Source organism: Martes martes (genome assembly GCF_963455335.1).
Source record: "Martes martes genome assembly, chromosome: 11".
Lineage (NCBI taxonomy): Eukaryota > Metazoa > Chordata > Mammalia > Carnivora > Mustelidae > Martes > Martes martes.
The window spans coordinates 62,204,495-62,217,604 of NC_137899.1; the positions used below are offsets into that span (position 1 = coordinate 62,204,495).

At 43.5% G+C, this 13,110-nt stretch overlaps 1 protein-coding gene across 1 annotated transcript in view; it reads right to left on the reverse strand.

The window, feature by feature from the left end:
- The window catches only part of SCRN1 (secernin 1), a 61,326-nt gene extending 50,005 nt beyond the window's left edge, over positions 1–11,321 (reverse strand). The window contains exon 1 of the mRNA XM_080818312.1: positions 11,147–11,321. The gene's annotated coding sequence lies outside the window, so the exon portion shown is untranslated. The remainder of the gene's footprint in view (positions 1–11,146) is intronic.
- Positions 11,322–13,110: the final 1,789 nt, after the last annotated feature.

Sequence of the window (13,110 nt, forward strand, 5' to 3'; positions counted from 1 at the left end):
ATTTTACCTTCAATGAGAGTTTTAAAAAGAGCAGGAAAATCTCATTTTGCCAAGGTGCTCCCATGCTGTGGTTCAGTCCATGGGATTCATATTTGACCACGCATCAAAATCATCTCGGGAGTTTGTTACAACGGCAGATTCCTAGACACGTCCTCCTTGTAGATTCTGTTCAGCAGATCGAGGCTGTGATTACAGGCGGGAGATCTCCAACGAGTGCCCAGGGGATTCTGACACAGCCAGTTCCCACTGGTGTGTGATACCCACCGGTGCGTGATACCCACTGGTGCAGATTATTTAACTTCTTCGCTCTTCAGAAGCATTACTCATTTTTTTTCTGCCTGGCTCTTTGACTGTGAAAATTTGCAGCACACACATAACAGTACAATAAACCCCCATAAGGCATCCACCAGCCTCAAAGGCCATCAACTTTCTGCCTTCTTCCTTCTCAATTCTATTTTTAAGGAAACCATTTAATTTTAATTGAATGCCGCTGAATTCTCTCTGTCCTCAGGACAAAGGTGGGTGAAACCCATCCCTGGTTAACTTGAGAAAGCAGGGTTTTCTTTTCCCTAATAAGACAAATGGGGAGGAAGATAGGCTTTCTTAGTCTCCAGCTTTAACACAGGGAAATCAGAGTGCATGATAATCAGGAAGATTTGGGTTGTTCATTGTTATTTCAATGTCTTGCATTTTTTACTACTTTAAAGAAGTCAAGTTTCATCCAACTCTTTAAAAATTCCTTTAAAAAAAATGTTCTTCGTTGAACAAATGCAAGATAAGCAAGTATTATGACTCCTCTGCCTTGGATAGAAAGCGAGAATTTGAGCCAGGAAAAAAAGAAGAGTTAAATATCATTTCGAGTAGCTGAATATTCCTAAATCAGTAAAATGGCTAAGAAATATCCTCTTGTATACTTCTTTTCTTAATGATTGAGATGATCACAAAGTTAGTTGTTATTCATTCCAAAAATACCACAATGAAGGTTATTAGCTACAAGAAATGAAAAGAGTGTCTATTTAAAAATTCAAAACCAGGGTGCCTGGGTGGCTCAGTCAGGTAAGGGTCTGACTCTTGGTTTTGGCTCAGGTCACAATCTCAGGGTCATGAGACTGAGCCCAGTGTTGGGCTCCACGCTGGGCATGGAGTCTGCTAGAGATTCTTTCTTTCAGGGCGGCTGGTTGGGGCAGTCAGTTGGGCATCAGACTCTTGGTTTCAGCTGGGGTTGTGATCTCAGGGTTGTGGGATCAGGCCCTGCGTCAAGCTCTTCACTGGACAAGGAGACCCTCACTCCCTCTCCCTCTGCCTCTCCTCCCACCCCGCCCCCTGTTCTCTCTCTCTCCCTCCGTGTCTCTCTCTCTCTCTCAAATAATAAATAAATAAATCTTTAAAAAAAAAAGATTCTCTCCCACTGTCCCTCCCCCTGCTCACGATTTTAAATAAATAAAAATTGTAAAACCAAAATTCCAGATAATGAATGACTATTCAATTTCATCATAACCCCTGATAATTTAATGGGCCACTGCTGCTTCATTTGCCTCCCCCAAAATACAGCCATTTAGATTATCATAAGAGTCAAAAAAACAAAACAAAACAAACATATGATATGTAATTGGCTATCTGTACATAACACGGAAAGCTGGAAAATATATAAACACACAGAATCGGGGAGTCTGGGTGGCTCAGTTGGTTGGGTGACCAACTGTTGGTTTCACCTTGGGTCATGATCCCATGAGAGTCATGGGATCGAGCCTTGCACGGAGCACTGCCTTGGACTCTGAGCTCAGTGCAGTGTCTGCTTGGGACTCTTTAAAATAAATAAATAAATAAACAAACAGAATCAACCTGGTGACATGAAAAGAGGTCATACAAATTAAATATGATACCATTCAAATGATGTATGTTATCTAAATAGATGAAGCGAAAAGATCATAAGCAAATGCAACAAAATTTATAAGAGCTGTAGTATCTCTGGGTTGCAGAATCACAATTTCTTAACCTCCATATATTCCATATATTCAGGTATTTTCAAATTTCCCACAGGAGAGTACAGAATTTGTAATGAAAATATTTAAAAAGAAAGGAAGGAAGGAAGGAAGGAAGGAAAAAAGAAAGAAAGAAAGAAAGAAAAGGAAGAGTTGCAATCAAATAATCTACTACCCTAACTCACTGCGGGTAATAAACATAGTCTCTCACTAGAGCAGAGACCCAGGAATTGAGGAGGACTGCATGGTCATGGCAAATGAACTCATTTTACCTTTGGGCCAAATCTGATTCTGCTTCATTTGCAATATATGGTCACATTGAGAAATATGAATAAAGCAAAATGTCTAACTTAATGATTCATGTGACAAACTAACAGCTAAGGAAATGTAGAGCTTTTTAATATACAGTCAAACAGAATATTGTGTATCAAAACCTGCATTTATTCATAGAATAAGTGGTAAATGGTCACTTCACAAAAGTTATTCTTCAAATCACTCCAGAATTTCTCTATAACACAAAATATTGTAATATGATGTTTTCCAACTTGTAGATGTCAAGAATTTTTCATGGAAACCTCCAAATAACGGTCATTGTAGTTGGCTTTGGTAATACTTCCAATGGATTTGTATGTACTAAATAGCAAGAGAATTCTATACTATTTGAGTAACAGTAGTGCAGATACATATGGCTTATTATTTGTGTACGTTCAAGGTTGGGACACATGTGAATTCAAGGACCATCTGCAAAAACTCTACCACATCAAGTGGTCTGTCCATCACTCCTGGTATTTAAAATATGGTACCACTTACAAGAAAACTCGGGCTGCGAGACTGGCGACTACCATGACTCCTCTGCCTTGGATAGAAAGTCAGAATTTGAGCCAGAAAAAAGAAGAGCCCTTTTAGGGATTTTAGAGTGAAGGAAAGAGAAAAGATTAGTTGAATAGCATCCATTTCTTATGGATATAACAATTTTTTTAATGGCAGGAATGACTAGATAAATAGCACAAGCAAGATTAATTTTCCACTCAAGCTTGCCAAATTAGAACAATATAGTCAGATCAAGTTCATTGTACGGAACATGTTTTCCAATACGTGGCAGATTGGAAGACATTTTCCGTCTTTCATAGTAACACAAAGAAAGAAAATGACTTGTATCACATTAATGATATAGGTTAGACTGTGCAGTTAAGTTACTCTAAGAGGTTACATTATAGCTTTTTAAGGAAGAATCAGACGCATCCCAATTCCATGTGCAGCTCCTCCACTTATTAAATTCTTTCGTCTATGAAGTGTAGCCATGATATTCACCAGGAACTAGCATGGGGATTAAATGAGATAATATATATATATAGCATATACAGAATAGACAAACACTCAAGGCTTGCTCCTTTAACTTGTTCTAAAAAAAAACAAAAACACAAAAGTTCTTGAAACATAATGATAACAGAGATAGAGGAAGAATGTGTTTGAGATAGGCAGGTATGTGGTTAGCTGCCAAAAGCATTCTCTGTGGGAACGATCTGGAAACTGCTAAGCAAGCCACATCTAGGGTCCTTTCATTTCCTTCTTTTCTCATTTCTGACATTGCTGCCATTGTGTCCACTCATTTGGCAAGGTTGCTTTGAATTATGACCTTCCTACTCCCACCATCTGTTTTCTTCTCCCATCTAAATAATGCATTGTCTAGTCTCATCTTTTCCCATTAATGTGATTTGATATGTACCTGTTAACTCTGCAAAGTGGGATTTCAAAAACTCTTCTCAATCATTCTTAAAATGGTGATTTACATTCTGTCCCTGTAAAAAATTGGCTAACTATTCATTTCCTACAGAAGAAATAAAGTAGTAAGACTTAAATCTTGCTGGTAACCAGGGGATAATTTTATTATATCTAGCAAAATTTGACCTAAAAACTACTTTGTAAATACCCATTAATGCTAGGGCCATTTGCTGTGTTTTGCCTTCAGAAAATGTATCCCATTTTATTATCAAAAAACCCTGTATTTGTGTATGTGAATATATGCATGTATATTTGTATATACATATATGTATGTGCACATATACATTTATGTAAATATAAGTATATACAAAAGGGAGGAAGACAGAGAGAGAGAAAAGAACCTAGAAGGATTAACGGATTACTATCTAACAGAACTGGCAGTGAAAGTAAGGACAGGATACAGAGAAGCTTTAAATTTTACTTTATCTAGTTATGTCATTTTAGATTTATAGAAAGCTCATATTCCTTTATTGGACTTTTATTTTAAAAAATCTGTTGCTTTAGTGCTTAAGAAAGACATTTTAAGACATTTCATTTAATTCTTTTAGGTCACTAGGGCACTTCTAAGTGCAATTTTAAAAATACACGAAGGTTTTATTTTGAGAGGAGAAAGAGATATTCAGAGAAGTCTCTGATCACTACATTATTTTAATTAGAATTTTAAGAAGTCAAATGAATTACCAATTATGTACTTTGAGCTCCTAACCACCAACAAGCACCTTGTTCAATCTAGGAGGAAAATGAAACTAAAACGATGTTTTTAAGGTCTTTATCACCTAGAAGAGGTGCTCATGAACACAACCAAGAGAGAAGGGCAGCGACCTAACTTAAAATAATGATTGGAAATGCTCATAGGAGCTTTCAAGGATATGTAGCTCACTTGAGGGGGAGATTTAGGCTAACTATTAAGAACAGAAGGGACCATTAACCTCTCTCTGCTTCAGGTGAGGCTCAAGCTGGTTGGCCCTCAGCTCCCTCCCCTCCCAGTCACCTTGACTATGTAACCTGACACTCCAACCAGTTCAGCTCACCACCATTCCAGACTGGGCTGACCATGTGGGAGCTTGTAGAGGAGGGTGTGATTAACGCCTACATCACTCCTGCCTTCTTGGATAGCAGGTTGCTCTTCTGTCCCAATGGGAATGGGACATGTCATCTTAGCCATCCCTCCCACTACAAAAGCTTTGTAACCATCCTTAAGAGTTGCTGAAAAGACCGTTCCAAATATGGCACAGACTAGGGGTAAGGATGACAGTGAGGATAGAAGAGACCCACAGAATGATGGAAAAGGATGTGCCTGTCCCTGGCACAGGGCAGGGACAAAGTGCTAGAGGGTTGTGGCTGATCTACCTTGGAGATAAAGCAAGTTTAGATCCTACCTCACCCCCAATAACTGTCTTCCACATTTCTTGGCTCTTCCAACATTTCTTTCCCAAGTTCCATTAAACTTTTTAAAAATTTGGCAAAATGTTTCCAGAGCCTCTCAGGACCTATGATCCAAAAATGATACTGGCTTTATATATTCATTTAACCAGGAGTAACTAAAATAATTAAAATCACAGAATCTTACATTATTACATGTAATAATATAAAACACATAAAATATTACAATCTTACATATTACTATTGAGAATATGAAGCATTCTTATGTGCTTAGTAACATGCTAAGCAATATATAAAAATATATAAAATATATAAATAATAAAATAACTTAATCCTCACAATGACCACTTCACAAGGTATTACTATCCCCCTTGTTTAAAATATTTTATTCATTTACTTGAAAGAGAGAGACTGAGAGAGCATGCACATGAGCACGGAGGGGGTAAAGGGAGAGGGAGAAGCAGACTCCCCACTGAGCGTGGAGCCTGACACAGGACTGGATCCCAGGATCCTGAGATCATGACCTGAGCCGGAAGTCAGATGCTTAACCAACTGAGCCATCCAGGCACCCCTTATTATCCCCTTTTTAAGGATGAGAAAATTGAGATCAAGAGTGGTTAAGTCTTGTCCGGAGTCATATAACAAGAACATAGCAGAGAGAGATCCCAGACTCTAGAATGCCCCAAGCACCCCGACTCTACCTGCCATCCAAAGTAGGAAGCATCCCTGTTGGTGTGGGCTTCTGAGCCCATCCTTGGAGTTCTGTAGTTTTCTTTATAGGGCTTCTGCCCATTTTCAGATAAGTTTACCAGAGAGAGATGTACAAATCCTCAATGGAGGAAACAGTAAGGGTTTATGGGGACACAAGAGAAGATCTGAAGGGCAGGGAGAGATGCCTGTGTTTTACTGGGAAGATCCAATACTATATGGATACAGTCTTCCCTACAGTAATCCATGCAGTCACTGGGCAGCCATCAATCTTGGATACAACCATGACCAAAAACGACCCTGAAGCTCATCTAGAAAGGATGTGGGACAAGCCAAGAATTTTCATAAATGAAAACTAATGAGGAAAAATTAGTCCCAAGTGGTATTAAACCATGTTAGGAAGTTTTAATAATTACAACCATCCAAGACTGACACAAGAATAGACAGATTGACAGAGCAGACACTACTGAAATACACTCATATAATGTAGGAAATTAGCATATGATGAAAGCTGAATTTGAAAGCAAGGTGAAAGGATGTATTGAACAGTAAATGTCATTAAGATAATTAACTATTTGGGATGGGGAAAGCAGGGGAGAAATCTGTGCAGATCGCCAACTCACTCCTAATCTCTCCCCCCCAAATATTGTTACTCAAAATTTTTAATTTTTAGAACACATATTGGTAGAACCAGAGGAAGGCTGGTCTTCTTGTCGTTGTTGTCATCTTATGCACACGTGTATAAGTAAAAGTGATCTCAGTGTGTAGTGTTGTAATAAAGTAATGTAAATTCTAATAAACCTTTGTGTTTTAATATGCCATATCTCACCCCAGAGAAACCACCCAGCAAGTCAGGGGACAGCTGTCATTCACCCCATTTTAAAAAAGGAGACTGAGAAGCATCTCGATGAGTGACTTGCTCAAGGTCACACCCTCTAATTAGAGGCAGAACCAGAGCTTGGACTCCGAATGAGATGTGTTCACCTCATTTTGATGTGCTAGATATATTTGTGAAACCAGACATCTCAGATTTGGAAGTCACTTTCCAGTGTGACATGTAGTTGTGTCCACACTGCCTTTCCACCACCACTCTGGTTCCTGTCCCACCACCACAAAACCTGCCAATCACAGTTCTACCAACTCCAAACCCTGGGCCACTGCACACTCTGCTTTTTCCACCTCAGAAGTCTCATAACTCAGCAGCTCCCGCGTACTTCATACTCATGCTCTCCAACTCCCAAGGGTCCCCGAGCACTCCCTCCTCATAATCCTCCATCCGCTCTGTCTCCCTCCCTCTTCTATCCAAGTGTCTCTCTCCTTACACAGCCAGTTCTGTACACAGTACCACACACCTCAACCAACCACCACTTTCTGTTAATGCAAGACAGATGCAAACCACATTATGTAATCTTATGTTTTCTAGAAGCCACACCTAAAAAAGAGAAACTGGTGAAACTATTGTTAATAATATACTCTACTTAGGGGCGCCTGGGTGGCTCAGTGGGTTAAAGCCTCTGCCTTCAGCTCAGGTCGTGGTCCCAGGGTCCTGGGATCGAGCCCCGCATCGGGCTCTCTGCTCGGTGGGGAGCCTGCTTCCTCCTCTCTCTCTGCCTGCCTCTGCCTACTTGTGATCTCGGTCTGTCAAATAGATAAATTAAAAAAATAATAATAATAAAAATAATATAGTCTACTTAAACTGGATATATCTAAAATATTATCTCAATATATAATCAACACACAAATTATTAATGACATAGTTTAAATTCTTTTTTTCATACAAATTTTGAAATCTGGGGTGTAGTTCACACATCTGTATGGACTAGCCACATTTCAAGGGCTCAAGAGCCACATGTGGATAGGGGCTACTGGCTATTGAATTGGACAGCACAGACCTAGGCCGTCATTCCAATGAAAATGGCTTCAATTACTGCTGGATAAAGAGATCATGCGTGACTTTTTTTTAAAGATTTTATTTATTTATTTGACAGAGAGAGATCACAAGTAGGCAGAAAGGCAGGCAGAGAGAGAGGAGGAAGCAGGCTCCCCGCGGAGCAGAGAGCCCGATGCGGGGCTCGATCCCAGGACCCTGAGATCATGATCTGAGCTGAAGGCAGAGGCTTTAACCCACTGAGCCATCCAGGAGCCCCATGCATGACTTTTTAAAAAATAACTTTGAATTATTCTTCTTCAACAAACACAAATTGCTCATGGTTAAGAACTTCCAAACCTTCTGATTTTAAATATCTTTGGCATGTCAGGGGGATTTAAGAGTGAATCTTCACATTCAGGCTCTAAGGCAAGTTACTGTTTTCTTAAACAGCACGTGTGGCATCATCTGTCTTCCTTTGCACATAATCATCCATACCTAGCTCCCATCCGCTTCTCCACTGTGAATTATCGTCCCTCTTCCCTGCAACCTGTGCAACTTCTCCTTCTACAGATCACTGGGCTGAAGAAATGGAATGCCCAGAAGAAATACTTTGTATCCTCATCACTTCCATGCAAAAATTAACCCATTCACACTTTCCAATCTGGCTTTAGTAGATCTTTGGTTACTGGTATATGACCAAGAGAAATAAAATTCAAATTCTAGAAAAAGCCTCTGTATGCAGTGCTGCTTCAAAGTTATTTTAAAACAGGCTCGTAGTTCACATTTTACTTAAAATTCGACATACTCAAAAGCTATTATATATCCCACTTTAGTTTCTTTTACAAAGAAATTGACCCAATGATTCTCCACAAACACGAGCCACCCATTTTTTAATCAAAGAACGCATTTCTCACTTTAAAGAACAGGACTAAAATTATGTTTTTGGTGCTTAACTATAGAAGCAGTCTAGTCACTGGAAAATGTGGACATGAGGTGCACACAGCTTAAGAAGTTAAATGGTTCTGGGGTGCCTGGGTAGTTCAGTGGGTTAAGCATCTGTCTTCAGCTTGGGTCATGACTCCAGCAGGATGGAGCCCTACAACAGGCTCCTTGCTCAGTGGGGGGCCTGCTTCTCCCTCTCCCTCTGCTGTTCCCTCTGTTTGTGCACACGCTCGCTCTCTCTCAAATAAATTAAAAAAAATTTTTTTAAAGTTGAATGGTTTTGAATTTGGAAACTAAGATGTAGTCACTTACTTTAAATACCCATTGATTTTTATATTCATGTTACAGTTTGCTTTTGAATTGCTCTGTTTGCTATCCTAGTAAAGACAGGTCCATCCCTTTTTCCCTAGACTGTGAAATGTGGCACGTAGAACCCTGACCTGGGCAGTTACGAGACCTGGATTTCGATTCTCACTGCCAGTTGCCAGCCAGCTATATGACCTTGGGTGCAGCCCAGTCACCCTGCTGGATTCAGCCTCCAGGGCTGTAAAAAAGGGGGTTGACAGCAGAGTGCTTCCAGATCGCCATTCCTGACCAAAGCACTAATCTTCCTCTATTCCCATTATCCCTGAAACACTTGCCTCCTCATGCATCCCGTTCTTTCTAAATGAGAAGATGGCTCGCAGCACAGCAGTGAAACCGCAAGGAAAAACTGTTTAAAAAAAAAAATCCTAAAATGAGTCACCTATCAAGAATTTATCATTCTCTGGTGCCTGGGTGCTTGATCATGGAGCTGTATCAGTTCTTTCATTGAAACTTGCTCTAAGAACCTGGTAATTGTTATGTATCGTTCTTGGGTGAGGTTTACACTAGACACTCAACTCTTAAAAGATCCACTCTTAGGTATAAAATAAACATAAATTAGTTATGCATCAAACAGACATAAGCAGCCACATAAATTGTCCTTAGTGGAGCCTGGAGAAAAATCAGCTCAAAATCACAGAGAATTCTAATTAGGTCTTTGCACCAGCTTTCAGTAAGTTAGAGAAGATAATTACAGCTCCCCAAACTTCCCACTTCACCTCCCCACGACCCTGCTGCCCCCCCAAAATCTAGCCTGCTGCAAGAATCACTCCCTACCCCTTAGAACCAGCTGCAGCAACACCCAGGAGAGCCTTCCCAGCAGCCCATACCCTCACCAAGGCTTAAGTCTGGGCAGCTGATGTGAGCTGTGGTCTGAAGGGCTTCCGCCTGGCCCGACTTTTTCATGCTGCCATTTTGAATTAACATAGATTTCCTCTGCAACCCATGGCATCTTCTGGTCAGGCTGGGAACACAGTTGCACACACCCACACACACACACAGCTGGGGAAGCTGGACACAAGTCTAATTCAAGATCAAATTGCAAGTCAGAATTAAACAGCAAATCCAGAAAGCCCATATGTAAAACCCTACCAAGTCAGTTTTGAGTCAGAGTGAATAACAAGTTTCCTTAGATGCACCTGGGTTTAATGGACATTTTAAACCCCTAAATCCGGGTGCTCGTCAATTCTCTAAAAGTTGAAGCGTTCCCCCTGTTTTGCAGACCCCACTAGTCTCAGACCTCAGCAGTGATGTCGCCAAATAATCAGCGCCCGAACCAACAAGCGAACCGAGGGCTGACGAGCATAATCATAGCAGAAATTCTACCCGTAAGTGTCCTGGCGCCATGGCGTACTTGTCCTGACACCCCACCCCCCACTCCAAAGAACCGCCCGGAGTGTGGCTGGGGGCGGGGGATGTCGTGTCAAGTCCTGCAGCCCGCTGAGACGGCAGTTAACAGCCCTTAAGGGGAGAGCAGTCCCCTGGACACGATTAGCGATCGCAAACCGGACGGACGTGGGCGCAGAGCCAGGTCAAGGACAGCGGGCCCCACCAGGCAGCCATGTTCGCGCTACCCGGGTAGCAGGTGCGCTACCTCCCGGGAAGGTTCCAGGCCCACTCCACCACCAGCGCTGCCACCACCGAGCGAGCTGCGAACCCCAGGAACAGCCCGGGAGGTGGAGAGGTGGGGGGTCACAGGCACACACCCCAGCGGAGCAGCAACTTGGTTGCCAGTTAATGGAAACACAGGAAAAGCACCCGGAGGTCAGAGCAAAGGATGGGGCTGGGGTGTAGAGCGGGGAGACAGGGTCAAACTCGGCGGCAATGCCCGCGCCCCGGGGTGGGGCGTCCCTGTCCTGCGCCCCCTCAACCTACTAGCCCCAGTCATCCGCACCCGGCCCGAGGCCACCTCCCCATCCCCCTATCCCCCCAGAGTGCCCAGCTTGCCCTGCCACCACCCGCCGGGTTTCAGCCCGGGGTCTGGCTACCCGCGGGTTCGGAGGGACAGGGGTCGGCAGCGAGGCACTGGGGACGACGATGGCGGACGCGGCTGAAACGCTCGAGAAGAAGCGGCGGCGGACGCCCCGCGCTCCCAGCCGTGCCCGCCGCGGCTCACCTGCCTGGCGGCGGGCTCCGGACTCGGCTCTGCGGTGCTGATGCTGCGGCCGCCGAGGGTGCGGGTGCTGCCGCGGCGGAGATTACTGCGGCGACATCGGCGGCTGCAGCTGCAGTGGCGGAGGCGACCGTCGGGCGCTTCCCCCTCCTCAGACTCTCGGCGCTCAGGCCCGCCGCCCCCTGCGCACAGCTGGCCCGGCTCACGTGACCGCGGGGCCCACCCCCGCCTCCCCCACCCGGGCCCCGGGGCCGCGCCGCACCCGCCGCGTCTGGGCGCCGGGGCTGCAGCGCCGCGCTCGGGCGGTAGGGGAGGGTGCCTGGGAGCAGGGGAGCGGCGGAGAGGGCGGCTATCGCCGCAGAAAGTGGCTCGCTCTTGGGTCGATTTCTAGTTCTTGGTCACGGTCGGGATTTCTGCTCTCTCGAAAGCGAGAACTCGGGCTTTACGGAGCCGGGCCGCACTCCCGAACTCCGCAGTGGGGTTGCTCCGTGCGGCCTCAGTGCCTAAGCAAAATTTCTCCGCGGGAAAAACGTGTCCTGTACGTCGTGGACTCCCAGGTCCAAGCCGACTCCCTGGTTTTAAAGGTGCTGTCCTGCACCATGTTGCTAAGAGGGACCCTATGCTGGGTATTTGGACATTGAAGCCCAAAGAGGTTAAGAACTTCGCCCAAGATTACACAGCAAAAAGCAAAGCCAGGATTCCATACCTTGGGTTAATAAATCCACAGACAGGTGACAGGTGTGTTGACGCTGGCATCAAGGTCATTGATCAGGACATGACCATCTGTTACCAGATCACAGATTCTACCTCTAACAAACTGAGGAGAAAAGCCCAACTCAAAGGATATGAAGAGGTAGTTCACAAGAAAACAAACTCAGTACCTCTCAGGCACATGAAAAGATATTCGGGTTCACTTAGCTGTTAATCAGATATACAAGGTAGCATTTTCCATCTATCAGATTAGCAAAAGTAAAAAATTTTATAGCCTCCACAGGGGACAGTTTTGCATTATGTCCCCAAATAACAAATACATATATAATCTTTGATCCACGGATTCCACTTCTGTAGTTTATCGTATGTAGATACTGATAGAGGTGTGAAGTGATGTGAGTACAAGGTCATCCATTGCTATATTATTTGTGCTAACGAAGACTGGAAGCCGATGTCCATCAATAAAGGACCGTTAAGGGGCGCCTGGGTGGCTCAGTCGTTAAGCGTCTGCCTCTGGCTCAGGTCATGATCCCAGCGCCCTGGGATCGAGCCCCATATCCTGCTTGTCAGGGAGCCTACTTCTCCCTCTCCAGCTCCCCTGTTCTTGTGTTCCCTCTCTTGCTATCTCTCTCTGTCATAAATAAATAAAAATCTTTAAAAGCATAAAAAAGTAATAATAAAAAATAAAGAACCATTAAATATATTGCAACATATCAATACAATGGAATGTTATCCACCTATAAAAATTTTTAAATGGGGAAGCTCTATCTCTGTGTACTGATATGAAAGATTCCCAACCCATACTAAGGGAGGTGAGGGACAGAATCCTGTGTGTGTTACCATTTGTGGAGAAAAAAATAAGACCATACTCATATTTGCAAATGCATGGCATATCTTTGGAAGAATACAGAAGAAACTGTAATAGTAGATGGCACCAGGAAGGAGAATTGGGTGACAGAATTCAGGGGAGGGAAGAAGACTTTTCTTTCATGTCTTTTGAATGTTACCCCTGTGCTTGTGGTTTGCCACATGAGTGAATGGACAATGGGAGAAGACTGAGGGGATCAGTGGAATACTGCAGGATGGAGCAGTGGTCAGACACTCTTCGAGCACAAAAGGACCATATCGTGCAAATAGGCCAACCATGGAAACCGTCCTTTTACTTTTAACCTATTTCTTCCTTTATGTTAGTGTAGGTCTTTGGTTTTCTGTTTTGTTTTTGTTTTGACAGAGAGAGAGAGATCACAAGTAGGCAG